The sequence below is a fragment of the Neoarius graeffei genome, chromosome 19 (assembly GCF_027579695.1).
Source record: "Neoarius graeffei isolate fNeoGra1 chromosome 19, fNeoGra1.pri, whole genome shotgun sequence".
Taxonomy (NCBI): Eukaryota; Metazoa; Chordata; class Actinopteri; order Siluriformes; family Ariidae; genus Neoarius; species Neoarius graeffei.
Window position 1 is genome coordinate 12,828,900 of NC_083587.1, and position 6,601 is coordinate 12,835,500.

Sequence of the window (6,601 nt, forward strand, 5' to 3'; positions counted from 1 at the left end):
AATAATCAGTGGCTTAGGCGCATAATGATCTTTTAATATTGTCACTATTTCTCTATAGGACTTGTCTCCTGGCTTTTCAGGTTGCACTAGGCTGCGTAGTAGGTTGAATGTTTTCCCTCCCATAACACTTTAAAACGTTGGCACAAGAACATCGTCTTTAATCTTGTTAGCCAGGACAAAATATTCAAACCTCTTGGTGTATGAACTCTATTGTTCTGTGTTTTCCTCAAATAGTCCTATATTTCCGACCAGTGCAGCCATTTTCAAACAACAGGCCTTATCTTCCTCTGAGTTCAGCAATTAGCCTTATCCTCATGCAAATTTCTCCTGTTAGTCAGTTATCCTCACTGTTTCATTTGACTTACTGCACTTATGTCCTCTTTTTTTTTGTAGTACCAGCATAGTCCTCCTCTTAACAGTTTACTTCAGTCTCCTTTCCGCTGTGGAGATTGGTCCTCTACCGCAGTCGCGTTGTCCTCTGTACTGGCGCGGTCCCGTCCACGCTGCAGCGATTAGCCTGTACCTCCATTCCGTTTACCGCAGCGTCGCGCTGTACCCTCGCGAAAAACTCGTTAAACTCTGACTTTCTACCGAAAATAACAAATGTGAGGCTGCATTACCTCGTCTCCAGTTTTGTTGTGTACTATACTGATTTGTACTACAACTAATAATGAAGAAACGGGAGACCAGGTAGAATTGCAGGTGTGCTGCTGTTGCTTCTCAACTCAGGAAGAGGTTTTAGCATGTCACTTACAACACGCAACACAGGGGGTCGTCCTGTAGTTCATAAGGGACAAACTTAAGCAGTCAATACACAACATATACATTTAGCGTTGAGTGCAAGCAAGGACTCTGGCAAGACTAACGACAGCATAACTGAAAGAAGAGAGCCAGAAGGTAACATGAGGGAGCCCTGGGACATAAAGCAGCAGCCACTCCACCATCAACAAACCCGAGTGAACGAGTGGGGGGAGGGCGACAGCATCCATACATCCCAGTTTACCAGAAAACTCTATGCCTGATGACCCTCCAGGTCTACTCCTTTACCTAATAAAAAACTATTAAAGTGCTAGTCTAACGAAAATTACATAAAATCCCAGGTTTTCTGTGTGTGATATGCACAAATGGGTTGTAAAGTTCACCGATAAATAAAAAAAATTGGTTTGAAAAATAATTTTTTTGCGTCTGAATTCTGTTCAAAAATCACAAAGCTTGTCTGGCGTTATTAGATTGCAGTGATTCACAAGTCGGCGGCGCTGCATGTGTGATGTCATATGCGCCACTGCCTTCTTTTGTGTCCACACAAACTCTGCAATGGCATGCGTCCTTTATATGATCTTCCTATGATCTTGCAGTGTCCCTTTACAGAGAGCTAATGTTAAGGTGAATTGAACCCTGTTTGAAATTTTATGGTAAAGTCCCTACAATAATCACAGAATTGGTGTGAAGGAAAAGGCCATTGCAAGATTAATTTATCATTCTAACCCCTATGGAGAAAAAATCCAGGACCGTGACGTCGCCCGGTAGGACGCAGCCGGGGCCCCACCCTGGAGCCAGGCCCGGGGTTGGGGCTCGTATGCGAGCGCTTGGTGGTCGGGCCTTTGCCCATGGGGCCCGGCCGGGCTCAGCCCGAAGAGGCGACGTGGGCCCGACCTCCTGTGGGTTCACCACCCACAGAGGTAGCAGTAGGGGTTTGGTGCAGTGTGGATTGGGTGGCAGTCGAAGGCAGGGGCCTCGACGACCTGACCCCCGGACACAGCGGCTGGCTGTTGGGACATGGAATGTCACTTCGCTGGGGGGGAAGGAGCCTGAGCTTGTGCGGGAGGTTGAGAGGTACCGGCTAGAGATAGTCGGGCTCACCTCCACGCACAGCTTGGGCTCTGGAACCCAGCTCCTCGAGAGGGGCTGGACTTTCCACTTCTCTGGAGTCGCCCATGGTGAGCGGCGGCGGGCTGGTGTGGGCTTCCTTATAGCTCCCCAGCTCAGCCGCCATGTGTTGGAGTTTACCCCAGTGAACGAGAGGGTCGCCTCTCTGCGCCTTCGGATTGGGGAGAGGGCTCTTGCTGTTGTTTGTGCCTACGGGCCAAATAGCAGTATAGAGTATCCGGCCTTCTTGGAGTCCCTGGGAGAGGTACTGAGGGGTGCTCAGACTGGGGACTCCATTGTGCTACTGGGGGACTTCAATGCTCACGTGGGCGATGACAGTGACACCTGGAGGGGCGTGGTTGGGAGGAACGGCCTCCCCGATCTGAACCCGAGTGGTGTTTTGTTATTGGACTTCTGTGCTAGTCACAGTTTGTCCATAACGAACACCATGTTCGAGCATAGGGGTGTCCATAAGTGCACGTGGCACCAGGACACCTTAGGTCGGAGGTCGATGATCGACTTTGTAGTCGTGTCATCTGATCTCCGACCCTATGTCTTGGACACTCGGGTGAAGAGAGGGGCTGAGTTGTCAACTGATCACCACCTGGTGGTGAGTTGGATCCGCTGGCGGAGGAGGAAGCTGGACAGACCTGGCAGGCCCAAACGTATGGTGAGGGTCTGCTGGGAACGTCTGGCCGAGCACTCTGTTGGGGAGGTCTTTAACTCCCACCTCCGGGAGAGCTTTTCCCAGCTTCCGAGGGAGGCGGGGGACATTGAGTCTGAGTGGACCATGTTCTCTACCTCCATTGTGGACGCAGCTGTTCGGAGCTGTGGCCGCAAGGTCTCCGGTGCCTGTCGTGGCGGCAATCCCCGAACCCGGTGGTGGACACCGGAAGTAAGGGATGCCGTCAAGCTGAAGAAGGAGTCCTATCGGGCCATGTTGACCTCCGGGACTCCTGAGGCAGCCGACGGGTATCGGCAGGCCAGGCGTGCTGCAGCTCGGGCAGTTGCGGAGGCAAAAACTCGGAACTGGGAGGAGTTCGGGGAGGCCATGGAGAAGGACTATCGGTCGGCCTCGAAGAAATTCTGGCAAACCGTCCGGCGCCTCAGGAGGGGGAAGCAGTACTCTGCCAACACTGTTTACAGTGCGGGTGGGGAGCTGTTGACCTCGACTGGGGACATTGTCGGGCGGTGGAAGGAATACTTTGAGGATCTCCTCAATCCCACCGTCATGTCTTCCACTGAGGAGACTGAGGCTGATGACTCAGAGGTGGACTCGTCCATTACCCAAGCCGAAGTCACTGAGGTGGTTTGCAAGCTCCTCGGTAGCAAGGCACCGGGGGTGGATGAGATCCGCCCTGAGTATCTCAAGTCTCTGGATGTTGTGGGGCTGTCTTGGTTGACACGCCTCTGCAACATCGCGTGGCGGTCGGGGACAGTGCCTCTGGAGTGGCAGACTGGGGTGGTGGTCCCTCTTTTTAAGAAAGGGGACCGGAGAGTGTGCTCCAATTATAGGGGAATCACACTTCTCAGCCTCCCAGGGAAAGTTTACTCCAGGGTACTGGAGAGGAGAATTCGACCGATAGTCGAACCTCGGATCCAGGAGGAACAATGCGGTTTTCGTCCTGGTCGCGGAACACTGGACCAGCTCTATACCCTTCATAGGGTGCTCGAGGGTTCATGGGAGTTTGCCCAACCAGTCCACATGTGCTTTGTGGATCTGGAGAAGGCATTCGACCGTGTCCCCCGTGGTATTCTGTGGGGGGTGCTTCGGGAGTATGGGGTTCGGGGCTCTTTGCTAAGGGCTGTCCGGTCCCTGTACGAACGGAGCAGGAGTCTGGTTCGCATTGCCGGCAGTAAGTCAGACCTGTTCCCAGTGCATGTTGGACTCCGTCAGGGCTGCCCTTTGTCACCGGTTCTGTTCATAATTTTTATGGACAGAATTTCTAGGCGCAGCCAGGGGCCGGAAGGAATCCTGTTTGGGAACCACAGGATTTCATCTCTGCTTTTTGCGGATGATGTTGTCCTGTTGGCTTCTTCAAACCAGGACCTTCAGCATGCACTGGGGCGGTTTGCAGTCGAGTGTGAAGCGGCTGGGATGAGAATCAGCACCTCCAAGTCCGAGGCCATGGTTCTCGACCGGAAAAGGGTGGCTTGCCCTCTCCAGGTTGGTGGAGAAGTCCTGCCTCAAGTGGAGGAGTTTAAGTATCTCGGGATCTTGTTCACGAGTGAGGGAAGGATGGAGCGTGAGATCGACAGGCGGATCGGTGCAGCCTCCGCAGTGATGCGGTCGCTTTACCGGTCCGTCGTGGTGAAGAAGGAGCTGAGCCAAAAGGCGAAGCTCTCAATTTACCGGTCGATCTACGTTCCGACTCTCACCTATGGTCATGAGCTTTGGGTAATGACAGAAAGAACAAGATCGCGGATACAAGCGGCTGAAATGAGTTTCCTTCGCAGGGTGGCTGGGCGCTCCCTTAGAGATAGGGTGAGAAGCACAGTCACTCGGGAGGAGCTCGGAGTAGAGCCGCTGCTCCTCCACATCGAGAGGAACCAGCTGAGGTGGCTCGGGCATCTTTTTCGGATGCCTCCTGGACGCCTCCCTGGGGAGGTGTTCCAGGCATGTCCCCCCGGGAGGAGGCCCCGGGGAAGACCCAGGACACGCTGGAGGGACTATGTCTCTCGGCTGGCCTGGGAACGCCTCGGTGTTCTTCCCGAGGAGCTGGCCGAGGTGTCTGGGGAAAGGGAAGTTTGGGCTTCCATGCTTAGACTGCTGCCTCCGCGACCCGGTCCTGGATAAGCGGAAGAAGACGAGACGAGACGAGACGATTTATCATTCTGTGATAAACTTCCCTGTGTATTTCTGAATCTTGGCGCCTTTTTGTCCACTGAAACACGTGCAATGTTATACAGGTAGTCGTCAATTTACGACTGCGTTTGGTTACGACTGACCGGTCGTAAACCGATCTGGTCGTGAGTCGGCCTATGTTAAATGAACGCAAGTACATTGTGATGTGTAATGATATTGTAATCATCTTAAAGTCTTATTTTATCAACATTTTCTTATTTCATTACCTTGGCTCATTATTTGGTTTAAGTCAAACACTGCATACAGTACAATTCGTTTAATGTGTGCAAAACAAAAAATAAGAAATACAGGTGTGAAAAATAGAAAACATTTTAGTTTGAAACATACCAAAATACAAATGCAAAACGTAGCAAAATACAAAATTTAGTGACCGCTGGCATCACTTGGCTGTGGGTCGTCTACGTCATCAGCAGCTGTTGCAGCGCTCGGGCTGGCGGGAGCATTTGCTCGTTTCATAAACCAGGAGCTGGGGCGGAAACTGTATGACGGAGCGCGAGAGAGACTGCGCGTGTGCCGGGAGCTGGGGCGGAAACTGTCGTACGCTCAGCTAGCTCAGCTGGGAAACACTTGCCAGTCATAACCAGACGGTTGTAAGTCGCATAGGTCGTAAGTCGCCGACTACCTGTATTGCATCAAAAAACAATTTCAATATCAAATGAATGAACACACCATCCTGTTATCTCTCTCAATTAACTCATTGTTTTTTTTCTGTATTTATAGGCTCTGAAAAAGATTCTCTCACAATATGAGCAAAATGTCCGCTGTTAATACTGTATCTTCAGGTACTATTAACACATCATATCCAACTTCCGTCAAATACTGTAAGCAAAAACTGTCCAAACAGCCACTCTCTTCTCCTTGTGAGTGAAATGTCACTCAAGCAAGTGACATTTCAAACAAAATATGACCAAAAAATGTTTTGGCTCCAATAAATAATTCCCAAAGAAGCTACGGCTGGATAGAGCCTTGCATGTTGCCATGGTAGCACTGACCGGCGGCCTGTAATAATGTTTCAATGTAATGAACTATTGCTAGAAATGTAACGTTACGTAGCAAACACAGACAAGCGGAGTCAGTCTGTCTGTCTGTCTGACACACACACACACACACACACACACACACACACACACACACACACACACACAGAGTAAATCTCAGTCCCTCACAACATTACTCATCCAAATCAGAGGGGACCGGAACTAGTTGCTGGATAACGTGGATTGTAACATCATAAATTATTTTCATAATGTTATATTAACAATCTTTGTGATATGATAAAATCACAGACTTTAACTTTAAAATTCTCTTCTGAAAGCTGAAATAAAAATAAAAAAAACTGGAATGAAGCTCTACAACTTGAAAATGAGTTATTATTGGAACATGAACGCTGGCTAAATGCTAGAAACTAAACTGCACCACCTTGTGGTGAGAGAGAGAGAGGGGGGGGGGTGTCAGGAGAACAAACAGACATCCAGTTTCTCATCCACATTTATTTTAATACATCTTGCTCTTAACCAATTTATGGTACCAATTTTAACCCCCCCCAAAAAAAAAAAAAAAAAATATTACATCTGTACAGTGAACACATTTCCAAGTGTACACATTACAGTTCTGACCAGAAGCATTAAAAAGAAAAAGAAAAACAGAAGAATTTAACCCACTTTAACCGTAAGAGTATTGTGCTACAGAAACGCAGTAACTCAGGCTGAGAACTTTCCCTAAACCACATCAGCCTTTTACATCTGAAATCAATTTCAAGCACGCTTCTAAAAAAGTTAAGGCAGAGACATTTTTCAAGTTTAAAAGAAAATTCAAGTTGTGGAGCAATGTTAAATTATAATAGTGTCTCGAACCATGTTCAAATCAGAC